The sequence below is a fragment of the Lontra canadensis genome, unplaced genomic scaffold, assembly GCF_010015895.1.
Source record: "Lontra canadensis isolate GAN:19392208 unplaced genomic scaffold, GSC_riverotter_1.0 scaffold5, whole genome shotgun sequence".
In the NCBI taxonomy this organism is placed as follows: domain Eukaryota; kingdom Metazoa; phylum Chordata; class Mammalia; order Carnivora; family Mustelidae; genus Lontra; species Lontra canadensis.
In genome coordinates this window covers 2,754,822-2,779,819 of record NW_022630999.1, presented here as the reverse complement: position 1 = coordinate 2,779,819, position 24,998 = coordinate 2,754,822, and the positions used below count along the sequence as shown (strand labels likewise).

Here is a 24,998-nt window from a genome sequence, read left to right as displayed (position 1 = left end):
ACAAACAAACAACAAAAAACAGTCACCTGTGCTACTTTTCCTGGTGGCACTTGAAGGTGGTGGATGGAGAAATGATCAGCCCAGACAGGGGTTCAATTTCTTATAATTACAGAGAAGACTTTAAGTCCCCAAAGCAAAAACTGTTTTTGGACTGATTAATCAAAAATCCTTTGAAAAGAGTATATTGTTGTGTATTTGGTCTTTGGGTTTACCTTGGAATATTTTCCTTAAGTATAACGTTGTTTCTTACCAGGTTTTGTCATGAAACCCAGATGCTGTAGAAGAAATAGAAGCAGAAAAAGAGATTATCCAGTCACTTTTATAACTTATAATGCCCTAAAATAAACTGATAGGACAATGTAAGGGAATGTACTACTTGACTTTATTATTGAAATTTTTATGGTTATAATAATTGAAGTATAGGTAATACAAATAACCTAGCTCCCTTTGTGACTTCTGAGTTATTTCCAAAATAATTTTTAGTTGTTTAAGTCTAGAGTGCAACTTTTTAAGCAGAATTTATCTTACAGGATTTATAGATGATCATATAGGAAGATTACCTGGCTGGGCAAATTTGAGTTCATAAGGTAATGACTTAACCCATGAAAAATAAAGAGCTTATTGGTGGGGGGTACTAAATTAAAAATTTTTAAGCCACCTTGTGTAAAAAAAAGGTGGAGTAAGAACAGAAGTTTTCTGTTTGGGGAAGCTTATTAAAATATAATGACATCTACTGTAAAACATTCTACTAAATTCATATACTTTAAATGCAAAGTAATTTCCTAAAGAATTACTTCTGATAATTTGCTTTTGATGTCTTTCTTATGTAATAATAGATATCTGATTAAATTTTCTAAATTATTTTTCTAAATAATTGTTAGGTAAGGATATTCAGTCAGCCAATAATTTAAAAGTAACCATTGCAGAAAATAATCATTAATAATCTGTTAATTTCACTAATCACCTGTACGTTGCTAATTAACTTTTGTTGCTACATCAATAACTTGTTCTTATCAGTGGAGCTTTTTTATAAACATCATTATTAAAATAAGAAATAAAGTATAAGCGTAATTATTAGAATTTGCTCTCTTACTATATGAATACAGGGCTTTCGAGTACTTTCAACACACAAGAGGTCCTCATTTCACAAGAGTGGTAAGAGCTAAATCAGAAAATTTAAGGGTTTTCCATTTATAAAAAATAGATCAGAAAATTGGACAATCCACGCCATCAAAAGTAAATACTGCAAATTGATTTATTTTGGGGCTCTACTGTTTATTAGAGTATCAGTTCTTAAATTTACACTGGTTGTGTACCCAAACGAAATTAAGTTTGGATAGGAAGTCAATTTGTGTGTGTTTTTTTTTAAGTATACTGCAGTGTATGGATGAATTTCATTTATGTACAATAGCAAACCTCATTTTTTATCTTGTAATAGAGTCCGGCAATGTTCTTAATGGTGTGTTGATTACCATCTTAAAGGAAAGTAAACTTTCCATAATTATAGTTCACACTGTTCAGTAATGTGAGTTTTATACTTGTGATTTGAGTGGACTGTGCCCGAAAATCACAAGGATATTTGCACTAAAGAGGCAAAACATGTCCCTGAAAAATCTTAACATACTTGAATCTCCAAAATGTAATGGATCACATTACATTAAATTCTAAATGTTAAGGAGTAAATGGATTTAGAGTTTTATCTTTCCTTTCTTTTCTTCCTTCCTCATTCCTTTTATACCTTCCTTCCTTTCTGAAGTCTCTCTTCACAGTACGACTTTTAATGTGCTGACAGATTTTTCCTGTTTTGTGCACACAGTTGTTTCTGATGATCAGTACACTCAAAAGGAACTAGTTCTGATTTCATATTCCACTGCTTGAATAGCAATATTGCACCTAAAGTAGTGAAACAGATTTTTCTAGACAACGAAGCAACATCTGGATGTAAATGTGATGTATGCTGGCTCGGTGTGTTGACTTTAGGTTACTAAAGAGGGCACTTCATTAAAATGAATTACTCTCAGTGTAAGGTTTTGGCATAAAAAGGGATTTCCAAACACAGTGATTGTTAAAAACAAAACAGAAAACCAGAAAGATTAAGAACCTTGAGATACCTTTTTATGAGAAGGAATTTGTAAATAACCTACATGATTGTCAAAGTTTTCATTAGGAGAGGTTAGAACAATACCAAGAGGGTTACAGGAGGCCTTCTAAAATACGAATTCCGTCCATCCATGTAGGGTTCTTTTTCCCAGTGGACTTTTTAGTGCTCAGAGCTTAAAGACAAAGCTGTGTCTTCCCCTATCCCAACTGCTGGAGACCAGGCCCTATGAATCATTTTCCCAGCAAAGCAGGCACTAGCCCTGCCCCATCCTCAGTCCCATCAATGGGAACATGACCTCACCTCTAATTCCTTTTACACTCAGCCTGGTGTTCCTAAAATTTTATTATCATTGTCAAAAGATTTGTCTGTTGATGTTAATTGAAGCCTTGCTCTAATTTTTAAATTTGTTAATAAAGCAAGAATATTGACATGTTCCTCTTCTTACTGATAACCTAAAATACATTTGTTTTTAACACACTCCCTGGGGAGAATTAACTTTTTTCTCCAAAAATCTTTTCTTTGGTGAGTATCTTGATCTCAAATCATTTTATAAAAGTTTTTTTTTTTCTGTACTTAGTGCAAAAGAGTAGAAAAAGTGGTTTACTACGGCAGACATATATAAAGTCATAATTTATTACTCTGACTATACAACACCATTTTGAGTCAATATTATTGATATAAATCGTATCAACCTAGTCATTTAGAGCTGAATTTCTCAAAAGAATGCTGGCTAGCATCTTCCCTACTTAGTACACCAAGTTGTAGGGGAGAGACTTGTATTTATTTTATTAAAAGCAATCCAATGGATTTGTTTTTGTCCATACTTTAAAAACAGCCTAAAAGGATTTTTCTCATTTTAGAAAGTAGAGAACATGTGGACATGTCTTTTAAATTACTGTAATCTAATATATATTTATAAATAATAGTATTGAAAAAAGAGCTCTAATATTGATATTACTTTCTGGTATTTAATTTCTATAAAATGTTTTTGTAGTAACTAATTGTAGTGCTTATAATAGTTTAAAAATCATTCTCAAATAAGTTCTGCCCACATCGTATTTCCTTAGGGCAATACTCTAAAATTCAGTAGTGCAGTGTGAATTTGAAATATTCCTTCACCCCTTAAGTGTCTTTTTATATATGTCAGTACCCAAGAGAAGTATACTAAAAGCTCAATTTCTGTGTTGCATTAATAAAGTACTTGTTATTTATCTAATTCAGTGGGTTAGATGAAATAGAAGATAGTCTTCAAATGTGCATCTGATCATAATTTTTCTACATGTTCATTATATTCATCTTTGGTGCATGATGCCAAATTTATCTTTAATCAGCCATTACTACCTGATATGTAATGACAAAATGTTTTCATATCTGACCAATGGGTTTTAGATTTAACTATTGTTTTCTGCAGATTCTCACTACATTTTCAAATATGTATTTGGAAAAAGCTGCAAAGTGCTACCTATAAGTAAGTTAGCATCTTTGGCCTTATCTGTGCATAATGTTCTCTCGGTTTGGTTTTGATAAACTTGTGGAATTGCAATTGCTTTGTAGTATTTTAACTTATTGTGATGTAATGGATTTTTGAAATGTTTATTTGATTAGCTATTAAAATATAGGAAATTATGTGGCTTTGCATGAAATAAAGTACATTTCTACAAGTTCCTAAGAATTTTGCTGATTATGTGTTTCATTTCATACCATCTTTGAGATTAAACTCCTAAGGACCCTGAGGCTTTGTTCCTTACGAATAGTGGATATTACAAACAAAATTTTTAAAAAGATTTTATTTATTTATTTGACAGAGAGATCACAAGTAGGCAGAGAGGCAGACACATAGAGAGGGGAAAGCAGGCTCCCCACTGAACAGAGAGCCCGATGTGGGGCTCGATCCCAGGACCCTGGGATCATCACCTGAGCCAAAGGCAGAGGCTTTAAGCCACTGAGCCACCCAGGCACCCCAAACAAAATGTTTTAAGATAAATACTTAAATGTGTGTACTTTAGCTTCTATATTACTTTGTCCAGTGTTTATAATTAAAACAAGTAACTGTTGCAAAAATTAGAGATCAGTGAAATTTAAAGCAGGACAACAGTAAAAGTCAGCAAAACCAAAAGCTGGGTGCTTGAAAATATCAATAAAATTGATTGAATCCTGGCCATGCTAAGAAAATAGAGTTGCTTTCTTTTATACCAAAAGCAACCATCGAAGTTTGAAATTTAAAAGCACAATACCATTTATATTAGTCCTAGCTAATGCAATTTAAGACAAGAAAAGGAAATAAAAGAGATGCAGATTTAGAAGGATGAATTAAAACTCTTTGTTAGCAGATGACACGATGGTCTATGTAGAAAATCTAAAAGAACTGACCAAAAAAAAACTCATGGAGTACGCAAGTATACTAAGGTTGCAGGGTACAAGATTAATATACAAGTCTATCACTTTCGTATATAACAAATGGACAAGTGAAATTTGAAATTAAAAACACAATGCCATTTATATTAGTAGCTCCAACAGAGAAATACTTAGGTATAAACATAACAATATATATAAAATATATATGATCTATATATATATACATATATATGTATAAAATGTGTATGAGAAGTACAAAACTGATGGAAGAAATTAGAGAACTAAATAAATCTAGAGATTCCACGTTCACAGAAAGTCTTGACACTGTCAAGATGTCAGTTTGTTCGCAACTTGATCTATAGAGTCCATGCAATCCCAATCAAAATTCCAATACGTTATTTTGTGGATATTTTGTGGATATTGACAAATATTCCAAAGTTTATATGGCAAAGCCAAAGACCTGGAAGAGTTAACACAATATTGAGGAAGAAGACCAAAGAGAATCTACACTTCAAAACTTACTATACAACTATAGTAATCAAAGCATTGTGAGATTGACAAAAGAGTAGACAGAGCAGTGAAACAGAACAGAAAGCCCAGAAATAGACCCACATGTAGTCAATCGATCTTTGACAAAGGAACAAAGGCAACTCAATGGAGAAAGGATAGTCTTTTCAACAAATGATGTCTGAACAACTGAACAGCCACATACCCAAAGGAAAAAAAAATCTAGACACTGCTCACTGTACCTTTCACAAAAGTTAACTCCAAATGAATCATAAGCCTTAAACTATAGCACAAAACTATAAAACTTCTAGAAGTTAACGTAGAAAAATAGACGTTGGGCTTGGCAATGAATATATCACAAGAATGTGTTATGTGGACAAGAATACATCTAAGAATGCTCATAGCCACGTTATTCATAATAACCTCAACCATAAACAATTCAATAAGCAATAGATTTATTTATCTAACACGATGGATATATACATGAAAAACTAAATGAAAACGAGTTAATTGCAGCTATGCAACAAAGATGATCTTTGAGGAAGCCCAGATAGTGGCTCTACTAGACAAAGACTTTGTTGTTGTTTATTTTTTTATTATTAACATATCATGTATTACTTGTTTCAGGGGTATAGGTCTGTGATTCATCTGTCTGAACACAGCACTCACCACAACACATACCCTCACCAATGTCCATCACCTAGTCTTCCCATCCTCCCACCCTCTTCCCCTCCAGCAACCCTGTTTGTTTCCTGAGATTAAGAGTCTCTTATGGTTTGTCTCCCTCTCTGGTTTTGTCTTGTTTTATTTTTTCCCTTTCTTTCCCTATGATGCTCTGTATGTGTCTTAAATTCCGTATATCAGTGAGGTCAAATGATAATTGTCTTTCTCTGATTGATTTATTTCGCTTAGCATATTATCTTCTAGTTCCATCCACATTGTTGCAACTGTCAAGATTTCTTTTTTTTTTTTTGATGGCTGTGTAACAAGCCATCCTCTGTGTGTGTGTGTGTGTTGTGAATCTTCTTTATGTGTATATATATGTATGTATATGTATATGTGTGTGTGTGTGTGTGTGTATAAAACACATCTTCTTTATCAATTCATCTATGGACATCTGGGCTCTTTCCATAGTTTGGCTACTATGGACATTGCTGCTATAAACATTGGGGTGCACATGCCCTTTCAGATCACTACATTGGTATCTTTGGGGTAAATACACAGCAGTGCAATTGCTGGGTCTTAGGGTAGCTCTATTTTCAAGTTTTGAGGAACCTCTATACTGTTTTCCAGAGTGGCTGCACCAGTTTGCATTCCTGCCGACGGTGTAGGAGGGTTCCCATTTCTCTGTATCCTTGCCAACATCTGTCATTTCCTGACTTGTTGATTTTAGCCATTCTGACTGGTATGAGGTGGTAACTTATTGCAGTTTTGATTTGTGTTTCCCTGATGCTGAGTGATTTTGAGCACTTTTTCATTTATCTGTTGGCTGTTTGTATGTCTTCTTTGGAGAAATGTCTGTTCATGTCTTCTTCCATTTCTTGATTAGATTATTTGTTCTTTGGGTATTGAGTTTGAGAAGTTCTTTATAGATTTTGGATACTAGCCCTTTATTTGTCATTTGCAAATATCTTCTCCCATTCTGTCAGTTGTCTTTTGGTTTTGTTAACTGTTTCCTTTGCTGTGCAAAAGCTTTTGATCTTGATGAAGTCCCAATTGTTCATTTTTGCCTTTGTTTCCCTTGCCTTTGGAAACGTGTCTAGCAAGAAGTTGCTGCAGCTGAGGTTCAAGAAGTTGCTGCCTGTGTTCATCTCAAGGATTTTCATGGATTCCTGTCTCACATTTAGGTCTTTCATTCATTTTGAGTCTATTTTTGTATGTGGTGTAAAGAAATGTCCAGTTTCCTTCTTCTGCATGTGGCTGTCCAATTTTCTCAACACCATTTGTTGAAGAGACTGTCTTTTTTCCACTGGATATTCTTTCCTGTTATGTCAAAGATTAGTTGACCAAAGAGTTGAAGGTCCATTTATGGGTTCTCTATTCTGGCATTGATCTATATATCTGTTTTTATGCCAGTACCATACTGTTTTGATGATGACAGCTTTGTAATAGAGCTTGAAGTCTGGAATTGTGATGCCACTAGCTTTGCTTTTCTTTTTCAACATTCCTTTGACTATTTGGAGTCTTTTCTGGTTCCACTTAATTTTAGGATTATTCAAGTTCTGTGGAAAAAGTTGATGGTATTTTGATAAGGATTGCATTGAATATGCAGATTGCTCTACATAGCATAGACATTTTCACAATATTTGTTCTTCCAATCTATGAGCATGAACATATTTCCATTTCTTTGTGTCTTCCTCTTTCTTTCATGAGTATTCTATAGTTTTCTGAGTACAGATCCTTTGCTTCTTTGGTTAGATTTATTCCTAGGTATCTTATGGTTTTGGGTACAATTGTAAATAGGATCAACTCCTTAATTTCTATTTCTTCTGTCTCATTGTTGGTGTATAGAAATGCAAATGACTTCTGTGCATTGATTTTTATATCCAGCTACTTTAAGCCTGTGATTAGAAATGTATTCAAAGAACTAAAGGCAATTGTGTCTAAAGAACTAAATGAAAGTATGAGAACAATGAGAGTGACTACTAATAGATATGAAGTTTCTTTTGGGGGTGAGGAAATGTTCGTGGTACAACTCTGCAGATATCCTAAAACCCACTAAACTGTATACTTTTAAAGAATACATTTAGGATATGTGAATTATCACTCAATAGAGATGTTATTAAAGAGACAAAAGAAAAAGAAAAAAATTCTGAGTTATAAATAAGGAAAAGAACTAAAATTGGGTCCCTTAACATTTCTTTTAATCTAGGTTTGGGATATATTTGATTAGTTTTTCTCTTCTGTCTCTTTGATTTTAAAATGAAAGAGAAAAAAATGCCAAATTTTCAGTTGATCTCCTCCAGAAGACTATAAATAGGAATTCAAGATTAATTCTGATTACCTTTTAAAGGAAGCTTTGCTTGGGATATAGTAGGTTTTTTTTTTTTCAAACAAAAATAAAGCAATTATTTTTTGAGAAATATGAGTGAGCGAGTAGGTGAATGAATGAATGAACGAATCAAACAATTTCATTCATCTCTGAACTGATCACACCAGACAGTCCTGTGGATATGGTACGCTGGCAAACATTCCTAGCTTGTTCAGCTTCCAAACCTGGATGAGCATATATTACCCTTAGAAATTGGGATGAATCTCACCTTATGAAACTCCCCTCAATTGATTGCCTTAGGGACAGCTTAGGGACAGTGATGGACAGCTCACCATTTCATTGTTGGATATAGTTAGTCACTCAATTTCACTTCTTTCTCTTCCTTTCTTTTTTCATAAATTTTCTGTTGATGGGGGTCACTTACAAAGATTTCTTTTTGCAGAACTTCAAGTTGGCCATTAAGATTCATTCACAGTGGAACTGGAATCTGGCTATTTAAGACTCATTTTCAGCCTTGCAGACTGTAAGTCATGAGACTGACTCTTGGAAATTCCACTCATCTGAAACTCAAAATGACATGAAAGTACTCATCTTAAGTATGAAATCACAGAGAGGAAAATCATGCTCTGTGTTAAGTAGCATGTCCTTGCTCCTCCCTTATTTCTGAGAAAAGATGTGACTCACTAGTCAAGGCATTTCTTAAATACTGCCTCCTCCATAAAATCTATTTTATCTACCTCATTTCTTCCTTTAAGCTTATCTATACAGCTGACTTAGCACTTACTTTTGTGCTTTCTCTTTTTCATTAAAAAGATCTACTGAGGACTTAATACATGCCAAGCAATGTAGGGGTTAGAGACAGAGCAGAGAATGAAAGCTATTGAAAAAACAAACAAAAAATCTTCAAGTCTTCCCTCTGTTCTCTCGTCTTCCAAGTAGATGGGAACATACCCTTTCAGAGTGTGACCTCTAAGTCCTAGCAATGTGTTTCTGCAAGTCTTTTCTCCCTCATATAAAGTTAATGTTTATGTTTTCATGTGCTAATTTCCAAAAGTTTATACCAGATGAGTTGAATTTTTGAAAGCTATTCCATGTATTACCTTAATTTTTTTTTTTTTAACTAAGCTCCACACCCAACGTGGGGCTTGAACTCATGGCACTGAGATTAAGAGTCATATGCTTTACCAACTGAGCCAGCCAGTGCTCCTTTAAACATTTTTTTAAAAATTCTTAATTTTTAAAATATATCCACGCTGATGTATGTGGGTAATTGGTAGTGGCACACAGAGAGTATCATGGTACTAATTGCTAACTTATGTAGGTAGTTTGTACACTTTCAAATGCCTAGCTCTTTCTTTTGAAACACTTAACACACATAATTTTTTACTTGTAATGATTTGCTCAATATCTGCTTCTCCTGGCACACTGTAAGGTCCATCAGGGCAAAGGTCATGTTTTCCTTGCACACTACTGGATCCACTGAATCTATTAGAGTGTATAGCACATAGAAGACAGAAGTTAAACATTTATTACTGAAAGGTGAAGATTTATGAAAAGACTGAAACTTTTGCTATTGCCCCAGATGTAATTAGGAAGATTATCCTGATCATTGAATTCAAGAAGCCTCCTTGGCTTCCTCTCTGGCTTAAAGTAGTTGTCTGCCTGCTCTCCGATTTAATCAGAACACCCTGTCAAACTTAATAAACTGAGTGCCCATTTGATCCCATTTATTTTCTCCTCATAATCTTGTCCTTTTGGAAGAAGCCTGCCCTGCCCATTGCACTGCTGAAATGACAAAACAACTTCCTCTCTCTTGTCCCCAGGAATTGTCAGAAATTATCCTCAGGGAAAGAATTTTCTCCATTGGAAGTGAACTTTTAACAACATTAGTCCCAACATTAGTTCTTTACGTCTTCTTTCTCCTGAACAAATTTTTTAAAATAGTTGAACCAGGGTCACCTGGATGGTTCAGTTCATTAAGGTTCTGACTCTTGACTCACTTGGGGGAAATCAGAGGGGGGGATAAACCATGAGAGACTGGACTCTGAGAAACAAACTGAGGGTTTTCGAGGGGGTGGGGTGGGGGGTTGGGTGAGCCTGGTAGTGGGTATTAAGGAGGGCACGTATTGTATGGAGAACTGGGTGAGGTGCGTAAACAATGAATTTTGGAACACACACACACACACACACACACACACACACACACACAAAATAAAGTCAAATTAAATTAAAAAAAAAAGGCTCTGACTCTTGGTTTCAGCTCAGGTCGTGATCTCAGAGTCACGAAACTGAGCCCCAAGTCAGGCTCAGTGCTTAGCGCAGAGACCGGTTGAAATTCTCTCTCTCACCCCCTCCCAACCCCTCTGCCCCTCCCACCACTCTCTCTTTCTCAAATAAATAAATTAATTAAATATTTTAAAAAAATAGTTGAACCATTTAAATATACATGAATAGTGGTATACCCCATGTCCTTATGTTACGATAAATGTGTATTTGCTTTCTCTCTCTCTCTCAGGTTGGCACTTTTCAACCCTGGCTGCATATTAGAATCACCTGAGGAACTTTGAACAAATATTTATGTTTGGGTCCAACTTTCAGAAAGTCTTGTGTAAATTATATATAAATTATGTAAACTCCCCAGGAATTATAGCACACAGTCAGGGTAGAGACCTTCCCTGTGGAGCCATGTTTCTCTCTCCCTTCGCCACTTATCAGAGGGCATAGGGCAGGGCTGTGGGTTCTCCTTAAGTGTTTGGTCTTCACTTTAACAAAAGGAGATCAAGCAGCTGATGGCTAATCTTCAGTTTATAAGTCAACTGCCTGTATCCTAGCTGGAATCTCATTTTTTTAGCTCACTTTGTGGATCCTGAATCACCAGTACAGAATCACCTTAGCAAATGTTCAAATATTATTAGAAGAAAAGTAAATGAATCTTCAATAAAATACGGTAAATGCTCAAGTAAAAGCTAACACAGAACATTGATATTCAGCAAGATTTCAGAATTTGTATCACAGAAGAGGCCCTTAGAGGCAGATAAAAGTTCGAAGTCCTTATTCACTGACCTTTACGTGGGAAGCCCAAGCAACAGTGATCTTTTTGAAGGATTTGTTGCCAGTGGAGTATGAAGACATCCATTGGCCCAGTAGTTGAAAGCAAGCCAGCAGCTATCACAGGCACACAGCTTCTACAGTGGTTTCTCCAATGGAAAATGCTGTTTTTTCACTTATGTTCACGGGACACTGACATCAAGATGCTTACAGCCCTGGGAAAATACATCCTACACACACGTACATTTGAGAGCAAAATTCACATATAATTGAAGGTCATAGAGAGCATCATGGATGAGCTTCAGCATTCAGCCAGTGGAGAGAGATCATAAGCACCAGCTATAGCTGGTAACATCTTCCAGGGAATGAAGAGCATCAAAAGATGGGGAGGATTTCCATGAGGGGAAGAAAGGAAGAGGGAGGAAAACAGGAGCATTCTAAGCATCAGAAAGAATTGTAGCAAGGAAAAAAACAAGAAAATGCCATGGTAGATATGGAGAGCAAGAAAAAAACCAGCATCTAGAGCAGAAAGTTCTCAGGAGAGACCAATAGGACAGGTTATTACCAAAAGTGCTTTCAAGATATTCAATTCTGGTGCCAAGATTCCTTCATATGTTTCAAGATTAACACTGTCCATGAATATTGAATATCTCTCACTCCTTCCTCACTCCCTCCCTCCCTTCCTTCTTTCCTTCCCTTTTCCACAGGAATTCATTTACAAAGCTTTTAAAGGTCATGAAGCTTTACATGCAACTCAGTGTAGTCATGTGGTAGGAAGGACAGATAGGATGGGCTCCCTGAAGAATGAGAGTTTCGACCTAGGGGGGTTAAGCTACAGATTGCTGCACTTTCCTGGTTGTTGAGAAACTTGGGAGGCCATTTGTGACCATCCTTACTAGCACATTTGGAATTATGAATTTTGGGCTGCCTGGGCCTGTGTCTTAGGTTCCAGCATTCTACTCTCCCTGACAGATCACACAGATTTCTGAGACCGAGAGAAAAACTCTCCGATGTTCTTCATTTTGACCTTGAGAGAATTGTATATTCATGCTCAGTTTGATGACTCTATCAGGGAACGTTTCCCAGAAGGCTCTAGGCCAGACCTATTTTATCTTTAACTGAAAGGAGAACTATGGTTTGTTAATTCTGACTTTGCCTTTATTTTGCCCGGCCCCTTCTTCCCAACACTGTTTATATTGAAAGCTTAATGGTCAAACCTGTTGAACCAATACTCAGGTGAGTAAAACCTTTGTGCTCCATTTGGATGTGAGAAATCACTCTCATGATGGTACCTTTAGTGCACAGATAGCAATTGCTCACACAAAGGTTAAATCTAGGTGGATTTTTTTTAAAGACTTAATTATTTATTTATTTGACAGAGAGAGCAAGAGAACAAACAGGGGCAGGGGCAGAGAGAGAGAGGGAAAGGGAATCTCAAGCAGATTCTGCACCGAGTACAGAACCCGACACACAGGGTTATATAGATGATGGTGTCTCATACAACTAACAACTCTCTCTTTTGCCTTTGTAATTATTATTTCTTTTACTTATTTTTCTTGTTTTATTGTTCTGGCTAGAGTTTATACCATGATGTTAAATAAAAGTGGTGAGAGCAGACCTCTCTACTTTGTTCCTGTCTTAGGTGGGAAGAGTTCAGTATTCTACCATTAAGTATTATTACTTAATCAAGAATTTTTTCAACATATGCCTTTTATCACACCAAAGAAATTACTTTCTATACCTAGCCATGTTGAGAGTTTTATGATAAAAGGGTGTTGAATTTTGCTAAAGTTTTGTTCTGCATCTATTGAGGAGATCATATGAAACTTCCTTTTTACTTTGTTATTGAGGTGAATTATAATGATAATTTTTGACTTAAATTGACCTTGCATCCTTGGATAGAAGAATTGGTCATGATGTACTATGTTTTCTATATATTGCTGGATTCCATTTAAAAATATTTTGAAGGATAGGCTGGCCTCATAAAACTCCATTGGAATTGTACCCTCTTCTTGTATTTTATGAGGTTATATTTCTAGAAGGTTCTTTTTGGAAAGCTTTTTGGTTCTGAAATTAATTTTTGTAAAAAAAAATTGAAACTAAAGCTATTTAGAGATATTTAAAATTTCTAATTTTTCTAGTGCCAGTTTTGATAAGTTGTGTTTGTCCAAATAATTTGCTCACTTCGCATATCTGACAACTGGATATTTCATTTTTCATAGAAACAAGGAGACACATGGGCACTAGGTGCTCTGAAACAATTGGTTCTCTACTATAGGCATCTTATCAGTCATACATGCTGCCTTGTCAGAGCCTTTCCCAGCCCAACCCCAGGAGATATAGAGAGCTCTAGGGAACTGTACCCTTCTACCCTGGTGCTTCAGGATTATGCCGGCCATGCTCTGGATTAGTCTTCCTCAAAGTGTGGTTCTTAGCTCATCTTTGTCAGGTTCAATTGAGATACTTATAGAAAATACAGATTCTAGTCCCCACCCTAGACCTACTGAATCAGAATCTCTAGGTTTGAATCCTCATAATTTGCATTTTCAACACACCCAAACTGTATTTATACTGACTCAATATTTGACTGAGTCTATAAAACTGACTGTGAGGCAAGCTCTATTTTTTACTCTTTCCCTCCAGTCTGTGCTAAACCCCAAAGTAAGACAGCAAATGGAAAGATATTTTCACTATGAGTCCATCTATGAATACTCTAAGATAAATATAAGGAAATCATCATTGTCTCCAAATGTTAGTCCATTTTGATGTCGTGTAGTAGAAAAAACTTGGACTTCAGGGTCAGACCCAGACTGAATTGAATCCTGGTTCTGTCATTTATTTCATATATTCTCTCCAACAAGTGTTTTGGGTCTCAGCCTCAGTTTCTGGGGGTGTGAAAGAGCACTTGGCACTCAGGATTGTCGACAGGATTGGATATATGTTTTTAAGAGTTCCATTGCAGTGTCTGACACATATTAGGCATGACTAAGTGGGTCTTTTTTTTTTTTTTAAGATTTTATTTGTTGATTTGACAGAGAGAGGCATCGAGAGAAGGAACACAAACAGAGGGAGTGGGAGAGGGAGAAGTAGGCTTCTCGCTGAGCAGGAAGCCTGATGTGCGGCTCGATCCCAGGATGCTGGGATCATGACCTGAGCATAAGGCAGACGCCCAACGACTAAGCCACCTGGGCACCCCGGGTCTTTTTTATTATTATCGTTACATCTCAGTTAACAAGTACTGAAAAACAGGACACATGTCTCTTGGCTAGTGTTAACTGGGAGGCAAAGATCCAGCTCCTTCTGTATTTTTGATGCTCTACATTTCAGTCTAGCTTATAGCTTTCTATGCATTCTTGAGAGATTTACCATCATCTTTTCCATTAAGTCCTCCCTGATCCTGTAGCAACCACTACCATGGGGGAAAGCAATGAGCTCAAGTGCATGAGGAGTGGCTGACTCTGGAAGCACAGAAAAAGGAGAGAGCAGAGATCACAGGCCCTCTCAAAAGTGTACCCACAGAACATCATAGAGAGACTGGAAGCTGGGAGGGGCACAAATACCTATGAACTTAGGTTGCCTGGTGGCCAAACCCACATAGGTCACTGGAAACCTTTAGAAAACTGAGAATTTGAGACCATATTGTATCATTTGAACACATGTATCTCTCTGACCATCTTCTAGCTGCCTCCCTCGCAAGGGTGGATGAGATCCAGCTCCTGCGCATTTGGGAATCCTGCCTGCCTCCCAGTCTCCTCTGGGGAAAGCCCATAGTACCGGATGCGGGAAGGTGTTCACAGAGTCCTCTGGAGGATACTATAAAAAACTGTCCCTGTCTTCCCTCCTGACCCACAAGAGAGGAAATTGAAATACAGTTCATCCAGCTGTAAAGCCTGCAGGGAAAGGAAACCCCATGTTCTGATCCTGGAGAAAAAGGATAAATCAAGGCTCAGAAAAATCACTTTCTTCCAGGCCATCCAGCACATGTTATCCTAGGGAAAAGAAAGGTTTCAATTTATCCTAAACAAGGGAAGCACAGAGAGTTCAGAGGTGTGCTGCATGAATGGTATGACTCTTTTTTCTGTTCTCTCAAGAATTTGAGAGCTTCACTGCCAAGTTGCAGATGTAGGTTTTGTACTTGTGACACTGGGTTCCATGGTACACACCAAAAGGTGGAGGGAGTCCTAAAGAAGATGAATACTGCCTTTGCCCACCTTCCCCAGGGGTGATTTGGAAGTGTCAAATTGGCAGCTGGTGTGAAAACTGTAGACTGACTTCCTCAGAGTGACCTCGTGGGTAAGGACTTCCTCCTTCTACAGGCAGCAGCCGTTCTGCCCTTCTCTCTCTCCAGTTACTTTTTCTTTAGTGTTGATTGCAGCGGTCACCCCTACCTGGGCACTACACCACCCTTGAAAAGGAAAGCATCTGTTAGCAGAAGTCAAAGCACCAGAAGAGATTGTCACTTTGGGGTCATTTCATTCATTTGTAACCCAGACCGGTTATCTGTAGCCACAAGTGATATTCAAGAGGGGTTACTGTGGCCTCTTGCAGTTGGTAGGTGATCAGGATCAGACACCTTCCAAGAAATGCCTATAAATGTTCTGAGACATAAGTATGCAGAGCAGAAAAGGTGTCGCTGCTGTGAAGTGGCCTGAAGCCACCCGCTGGTTACACACAGACCCCCCTACAGTCACTGGCCCAGTTCCTTCTCACGAGGAGTGCGAGAGACATAGGGGCCATGGTGTCTTCCTAATGTGATTAAAATTCCTCATTTTTCTGTCTGAGCTGTCCTACCACATCTTCAAGGGGGTTTCTCTCTCTGGCCCCTGCTGCATTCTGGGGATGCTTCTTGTGTGTAGCTGCAGACTGGATCAGAATCACTCAGTGAATTGGAGATACATGTTTTTGATTCCGTCCCTGCAAATGTATTTCAGTAGCCAGAGGTAGAGCCAGCACATTGCATTTACCAAAAGTACTTTAAGGGTTTCTAGATCCTTCGGCTGGATAAGCTCCTCCTCATCAACATTTTATTTTGCTACAAATAAGGGAGAGACAGTATGACAGGATCTGGCAGTGTTAAAGTATAAGGCATAAGCCCTGCTTTAAAATGACATAGAGACACAATGAAGGAATCAATGGATGAATGGTGGTATATGCTGAACTTAGTGCTCTCTCTGCATTCTTAGCTTTAGCTGTTCTTTGGTTCAAGTGTTAGACCCATGTTTCTGAGAGTGCTCACAGAGTGTCTTCCAAGTAACTGACTCTTTAAATTGTTCCCAAACACCTCTAGAATCCCCTGCATGTTTTCCTGACATTGCTGCTTTTCCAGATTCACCAAATCCTTTCTCCAGCATCACCTCCCTCCCTCCCTCCCTCCCTCTCTCTCTTTCTCTCTCTTTCTTCCTTCCTTCCTTCCTTCCTTTCTTCTTTCTCCTTTCTTTCTTTCTTCCTTTCTTTCTTTCTCTCTCTCTTTCTTTCTTTCTTTCTTTCTTTCTTTCTTTCTTTCTTTCTTTCTTTCTTTCTTTCTTTCTTTCTTCTTTCTTTCTTTCTTTCCCAAACTCACCACAGCATTCACCTATTTGTCTCTCACGGAGGGCAGAATAGCGCAATGGAATCTATTCATCATGGTGCGCCTGTGGTGGGGATTCCTTTGCTCACAGACCAGCCTGGAAACCTACTCCAAGTAGAAGCCAAAGACCAGGGTATCTCCATTCTGATAGAGCAGCTCAAAAGGAACCCTAGCTCCAAAGATGAAGCAAGTCATGGGAGACAAAAGATATGTATGTAGCCCTCGGAGTAGCACTAGGGGAACTGGCTGGAAGGTCTCTCCCCTCCACCCCCGTATAAGCTAAAACTCAGCTAAACTAAGATACCAGCTGACCTATTTTTACTGAATATCAAGTTAAAGAATTAGTCTTATATTTCAGTAAGACAAATTCAAGGCAGATGATAGGAAGAACTTTGTGTCTTTAAAAGAAACTTATAAAAGTTTCTCTTTTTAGAGTTTTTATTTCTCTTGAGATGTTTAAAGTAAGGTTCTGGACAGGTACAGGGGTGTCCTTTTGCTTCTTCAAACACGTCATTCTTTCCTCTAGAGGTCTTTACCCTTAGCTGTCCTGGAACATTCTTTCCATTTAGCTCCAATGTCATCACTTCAGAGAGGCCATCTCTGATCATTGCCAGCTATTCCACATAATTTCCTTCACAACACGTGTTATACTTTGTAATTACTCTGTTCATTAGTTTATTGTTTATTGACGATTTCCTCCAACTAGAATGTAAGCTTCATGAGAGTAGGTTCATATCTTTCTTATTTATCCTGGCTTCTCTCACTGCTTTGCATACAGTAGGCACTCCATAAGTAATTGTTGAACAAGTAAAGAATAACTAAATACTAGTCCTCTACATCAGGGGTTCTTGGCTCAAGCAACATAGTGATGCTCCTGGGCCTCATGAACCCCTAGAAATGTAAAATTGTGAAGGGTATGTGTTTGCATATCTACATTTCCTAGAATGTGTTTTTATGATGTTCATCAGACTGTTAATGGGATCTAAAACCCAGCAGGGCCAAGAACTGCTGCTTGGAGGAGTCATTCCATGCCTGGAATAATTACTGTATGGTGTTCAGCATGACAAGGGGTGTGGCCCACCTCAAGCCCCATGGCCTGCAGCAGCCATGGCATAAGCAGTACCTGCTGGACGTCTTCTTGTTCCTGCTGTTGGTCACCTTGGGTACTATTTGGCTGTGTGTGAAGCTGCTAGACATTTGTAGGGCCTTTGTAGGGCCAGGAAGCTGAAGCAGATGTGACACGGATGCATCCTAGGGCTGGGTGTATTGGAAAGTCACTGGTTCTTGGTATGCCTCACACTCGCATAGACCATACTGGTCTCCCACTACCTTGGATCCCTGTACCTCAACTCCTCTTGTTTATATTAGCACAACCTGCTTCTTCTTCTTCTTCTTTTTTTTTTTTAATTTGGTTCATTTAGCCACTATAGTGATCATTAGTACATCAATATTTTTGATGTAGTATTCAATGATTCATTAGTTGCATATATCACCCATGGGTGCTTCCTTCTCTATTAACATTTTCTTGCCAGAGCTCTTTGGCTTTTTGGCTTACTGAATAGCTGGGGCTATGTTGTGTTTCTGCCTGTGTGTGATTCGACCGACTTCTCAGATTTAAAACCTTGTCCCTAGCTTATCACTCTTCTCTCCTAGGCACTATGCTCTGATGATTCCAGTCTTCTGATTCAGGCACTTTCTCAGTCTCTTTCTCCCACTCTTGCCTCCATCCCAGTAGGAGATGCTATCAAATCCTGCTTCATGCTGTGGACTCTCCAGTGTGCTCTTACAAGTGCCAGAGGTCAGTACCTGCAACTCTAAGCATGTGTGATTTTCTCCCCAGAATTGTGGGAGGCTGTGCTGCTCACGTATAAGACAGTATGGAAGTTCCGGTTAATTAACACCCTTGGGAACAACCCTCAACCAGTGGTCTTGAGATTTAGCATGTAAATAGCCCAATTCCATTTTTTCTCTTGTGGGATAATTCTAAGTCATGTCTTTTGCACTGTCTTGCAGTTTTCCTGTGGAATTAAACTATGGTAACTGGCTTATTGAGTCACACTTTTTTGGCTGACTTCCCTTCTCTGTATCAGTTTCCCATTTTCATACCAGTGTTCCTAAGAATTTTCCCAATAAACTACTTGTACTCAAGTCCTTATCTCAGGGTCTGCTTCTGGGACTGCAGTAGACTGAATGTTTCCCCTAAATTCATACATTGAAAACCATACTCCAGTGTGATGGTATTTGGGGGTGAGGCCTTTGAGAGGCAATTAAGTAAAGAGCATAGAGTCCCCATGAATATTAATGCCCTTATAGGAAGAGGCCAGAGAACTAGTTAGTTCTCTAGTTCTCTCTACCATGTGAGGATACAATGAGAAGTTAGCTGTTTACAAGCCAGGAAGAGTCCGCACCCAAAGCCAACCATGTTGGCACACTGATCTCAGACTACCCAGCCTCCAGAACTGTAAGAAATAAATTTTGTTTTTTAAAAAATTTTTTAAATTTGAAGACTTTATTTGAGAGAAAGGGAATCTGTGAGAGAGAGAGATAGACCATGAGATGGGGATAGAGGGAGAGGGAGAAGCAGACTCCCCTTGAGCAGGGAGCCCGATGTGGGACTTGGTCCCAGGATCCTGAGATCATGACCTGGGCCAAAGGGAGATGCTTAACTGACTGAGCCACCCAGGTATTCCAAATTTCTTGTTTATAGGCCACCAGATTTATGGTATTTTGATATAGTAGCCAGAACTGAGCGAGACAAACCCAAATTGCCTCATTTTCTGAACTCCCTTCAAAGTTCTGGTTCCAGAAAGCAACCCCCTAAATACGTGCAGACCCTCCCTCCCATAATCTTCCCTCCTAGAACTCCACTGCAGCTACAATATCCCCTCCTGCAGGGAGCACCATCTCTGTTGACTACACATAGGGCCCACAGGTTGTTCTACAGTTTTTTCTTTCATGAAATCTTTCCATGACACCTGCTTTCTAACATGGGGTTATGAGAAAGTCAAACGGGACCATGAAAGTTGTGTTTAGCCTTAATATGTTTTTGTGAGTCAGGCAGCAAGATATGTGGTGATTTCTTTTTTTTTTTTAATTCTGTTTTTTATTTTATTTATTTTATTTTTTTATAAACATATAATGTATTTTTAGCCCTGGGGGTACAGGTCTGTGAATCAACAGGTTTACACACTTCACAGCACTCACCATAGCACATACTGTCCCCAATGGATATGTGGTGTTTTCTAAGACTACTTTGATTCAGGAAAAGAATTCCATCCCCTTTTCATTTCATTGCAATGGACCTTCCTATATGTTATGTATCACTAGAAATTAAATTGACAATCAGTCATAGAAGTTCAAAAAATAATGCCTTAAACATATAATGGGTCTATTTCCTTCTCACATGAAAGATAGCTAGAGTGGAAATGTGGGATTAGAATGGCACTTCTCTAATGTCAACAGTTCTCCAGTCCCCTCTTTCCTTTCTGGCTAGTCACTCTTGCCAGTTGTTTCCATCACAAGATTTCTTCATGGGTGCTACGTGCTTGCAGTAGCTGGAGCCAGGATATATGTGCTCTAGGCAAGGGAGAGGAGGAAAAAAGAATTCTATGGGATACAGGCAGAATAATGGCTCCCCACAAATGTTCATGTCCTAATACCTGGAACAGGTAAATATGTTACATTACATGGCAAAAGTGATTAAGATTGCAGATAGAATTCAAGTTGCTAATCAGCTAACCTTAAAATAGGGAGATTATCATGGGTTATCAGGTGAGCCTGATACAGTCACAAAGGCCCTTTGTATAGTTGAAGGAGAGGAGAGGTAGAGAGAGAGATGTGGCCATGGAAGAATGGCGGGAGAGATGCAATGTAGCTGGCCTTGGAGACAGAAGAGGAACTCTGAACCAAGGAAGGTGGACCTCTAGAAACTGAAGAGGCAAGGAAATGAATCCATCCTTAGGGTCCTCAAAAGGAACAGCCAGGCCAACACCTTGATTTTAGCCCGTAAAACCAACAACAGATTTCTAACTTACAAAAGTGTAAGATAATAAAGTCATGTTGCTTTAAGCCACTAAGTTTATGGTAATTATTTACAACAGGAACTAGAAACCTAATAGAGCATGTCCCCCTTGAAAGCTGTAACTATTCAGTGACTCCCATTTAACTTTCATTAATCAGAACTATGTCACATGATGACTCCTATCTACAATAGAGGTTGGAAAATGTAGAGGCTTTCCTTTTGTTTGTAAGTTTTATTCCAAATAAAATTGAGGTTTGGTTAGTAAAGCAGAATAGGAAAAGGAATATTGAGTCAGGCTTTGATCACAGAAGAAGGAACACTATGAATTATGTAGAAAAAAATAATTATCATTGGGTCTAGACCTTAACATATTTGTGGCAGCAGGTGCAACAGCCCATGTAAGGTTCTAGTCTTGAAATTTAAGTCAGCTAGACTGGCTGTGAGGAAAAACAAAGTGGAGGAGAATAAAGCAGAAATAAACTAGAGCCGGCAAGGATGACTGGGACTTGTGAGATGACTAGAACCCATGTATGTTTCTCATACCTCCAGTCTCAATGCCCTAGGAGACCTGTAAGAGAAGTTGGCCTCTTTATCACAGAGCTGCATGTGCACTGTGCCAGGGCTCAGAGAAGCGGGAGGGAACTGCAGGATCAGTGCTATGGCTCCACACCAATATGCGATATGTTTCCATTTGTATCTTCTTTAATTTCTCTCAGCAATGTTTTGCAGTTTTCATTGTACAAGTCTTTCACCTCCTTGGCTAAGTTAATTCCTAAGTATTTTATTCTTTTTTAATGCTATTGTAAATGGAATTGTTTTGTAGAATTCTTTTCAGATTGTTTACTGTCAGTATAGAAATGCAACTGATTTTTGTGGCTTACTTTGTACTCTTGCTATATTGCTGAATTCATTTATTAGTTCTAACAGGTGTGTGTGTGTGTGTGTGTAATCTTTAGAATTTTCTACATGTAAGATCATGTCACATGTGAATAGAGATAATTTTACTTCTTCCTTTCTAACTTGGGTGCCTTTTATATCTTTTTCTTGCTTAATCGCTCAGGCTAGAACTTCTTGTGCTATGTGGAAGAGAAGTGATATAAACAAGTATCTTTGCTTTGTTCCTGATCTTAGAGAAAGCTTTGTCTTTCATCAACGAGTATGATGTTTGCTGTGGGTTTTTAGTTAATGGCTTTTATTATGTTGAATGTTTTTATCATAGAAGGGTGTTGAATTTTGTCAAATGCTTTTTCTGAATCAATTAAGGTGATCATGTGTTTTTTTTCTTTCATTCTGTTAATGTGGTGTATTACATTGATCAGTTTCCATATGTTGAACCCTCTTTGCATTTCAGGATAAATCCTGCTTGGTATTGGTGTGTAATCAACTTTATATGCTGCTGAATTTGTTTTGCTAGTACTATTGACCTTTTAAGAGCATGGGGTTAGGAGTGCTAATCCCTCACATAGTCAAAAATCTGCATATATTTTGAGTCCCCCACAATTTAACTACTAATATCCTACTGTTGACCAAAAGCCTTACTAATAACATAAAGAGTTGATTAACATATACTTTGTATGTTATATGTATTATATCCCATACATAAGCTAGAGAAAAGAAAATATTATTAAGAAAATCAAAAGTGAAAATATATTTACAGTACTGTACCATATTTATTGAAAAAAATCCACATATAAGTGGACCTGTACAATTCAAACCCATTTGTTCAAGGATCAGCTATGTATATCCAATCTAAAGACAAAAAGAACTGCAAGCAAAGCTTATCATTGAGCAGGTTTTTCACAGTTGTGTGGGTTAGTATATTTGACTTCACTTTCTATGCATGATAGGACTAAGCAAATGAGTAAATGTATTGATGTTGTTTCTTACTTTTGGAAAAGAAAATTACAAATGTGGAAGTGGGGACAATTGGAATAACCCCTGTGATTATTGAATTGAGATACCAGTATAAATTATAAATTGATTTTTTGTCACTAGGTAATAGACAGCTACAGCATCTATAAGTAGGGAAATAAATATGGGATCTTGATATCTATATCTATAACCAAATACTTCCTAGCTCTGTCCACTGAAAGGACTATAAACAGTGGTGCTTTGTTAGCAATGAGCACATCTAGCCACCATACAGGTATCTTTTGGTCTAGTAGATCATGAGCTCCATGAGGACAGGGACTGACTTAGGCACAACTTCACCTTTCAGCATTAATTTGGATTCTGTGCATACAAGAATCTTTATAAAATTAAACTGTTTATAGGCATCCAGCTGGTAAATTTTAGGACCAGATTTTAATTACTTGAAAACCAGTCTTCTCTGTCCAGTGTAAGCTGCTGAGAACCTGTCATCCAATGTTGTCACCTCCTGTCTCTGCTATTAAGTATAGATCAGCAGCAGTGGCCACCAGCATCATCAGACACTTCTACCCTTGACACCCCCCTGTTCCACCCAGGGGTTGGTGGGCCGGATCTACCACATCCTCTAGATGGGACACAGCATACCTCAAGCCCCTGCACCTCCCAGCAGCTGTGGCATGAAGAGTACCTTCTCAATATCTTGTTCCTGCTGGTGGTCACCCTGGGCCATGTCTGGCAACATGTGAAGCGACTGAGTGTGGTGGTCAGCTGGCTGTGTGGGCCAGGAAGCTGAAGAAGGCCTGATGCCAAGTGTATCTTAGGAAACAGAGAATGGGGGGAGGGGTGCAGTGTTACCATTTCTTTTTTTTTTTTTTTTATAATTTTATTTTTTATAAACATATATATATATATATATATTTTTTCCCCCAGGGGTACAGGTCTGTGAATCTCCACGTTTACAAACTTCACAGCACTCACCATAGCACATACCCTACCCAATGTCCATAACCCCCCCCCAACCCCCCTCTGCCCAGCAACCCTCAGTTTGTTTTGTGAGATTAAGAGTCACTTATGGTTTGTCTCCCTCCCAATCCCAACTTGTTTCATTTACTCTTCTCCTACCACATTAACCCCCCATGTTGCATCTCCTCTCCCTCATATCAGGGAGATCATATGATAGTTGTCTTTCTCCGATTGACTTATTTCGCTAAGCATGATACCCTCTAGTTCCATCCATGTTGTTGCAAATGGCAAGATTTCATTTCTTTTGATGGCTGCATAGTATTCCATTGTATATATATACCACATCTTCTTTATCCATTCGTCTGTTGATGGACATCTAGGTTCTTTCCATAGTTTGGCTATTGTAGACATTGCTGCTATAAACATTCGGGTGCACGTGCCCCTTCGGATCACTACGTTTGTATCTTTAGGGTAAATACCCAGCAGTGCAATTGCTGGGTCATAGGGTAGTTCTATTTTCAACATTTTGAGGAACCTCCATGCTGTTTTCCAGAGTGGTTGCACCAGCTTGCATTCCCACCAACAATGTAGGAGGGTTCCCCTCTCTCCGCATCCTCGCCAGCATCTGTCATTTCCGGACTTGTTCATTTTAGCCATTCTGACTGGTGTGAGGTGGTATCTCATTGTGGTTTTGATTTGTATTTCCCTGATGCCGAGTGATATGGAGCACTTTTTCATGTGTCTGTTGGCCATCTGGATGTCTTCTTTGCAGAAATGTCTGTTCATGTCTTCTGCCCATTTCTTGATGGGATTATTTGTTCTTTGGGTGTTGAGTTTGCTAAGTTCTTTATAGATTCTGGACACTAGCCCTTTATCTGATATGTCGTTTGCAAATATCTTCTCCCATTCTGTCAGTTGTCTTTTGGTTTTGTGAACTGTTTCCTTTGCTGTGCAAAAGCTTTTGATCTTGATAAAATCCCAATAGTTCATTTTTGCCCTTGCTTCCCTTGCCTTTGGCGATGTTCCTAGGAAGATGTTGCTGCGGCTGAGGTCGAAGAGGTTGCTGCCTGTGTTCTCCTCAAGGATGTTGATGGATTCCTTTCTCACATTGAGGTCCTTCATCCATTTTGAGTCTATTTTCGTGTGTGGTGTAAGGAAATGATCCAATTTCATTTTTCTGCATGTGGCTGTCCAATTTTCCCAACACCATTTATTGAAGAGGCTGTCTTTTTTCCATTGGACATTCTTTCCTGCTTTGTCGAAGATTAGTTGAAGTGTTACCATTTCTTAAGAAATTCCCACCGAATAGGAATTCTGGCAATTCCTATTCCCCACATCTTATCTACTTGCTAATTTTGTTGCAAGTTCCTGCTCATTGGCTTCTTCCTAATATTGGAATTCTTTATTCAGCCCTTATGGACTTCTTCATTTGCCAGTCAGTATGGTCTGTTCTGTGATTCTGTCCCAGGGTAATTTGGACCAATGACCTTCATATTTTAAGCCTTGAGGACACTTTCCTTGTCATGCCCCTCTTTGAGGCAGTGGACCTGAACCATTCCAACCTCCATGTCCAGTA

At 38.3% G+C, this 24,998-nt stretch overlaps 1 pseudogene; it reads left to right on the top strand.

Annotated features, from left to right (window-relative positions):
* The first annotated feature begins 4,439 nt into the window (after positions 1-4,439).
* Positions 4,440-23,252, top strand: LOC116864401 (annotated as a pseudogene).
* The last annotated feature ends 1,746 nt before the right edge of the window (positions 23,253-24,998 follow it).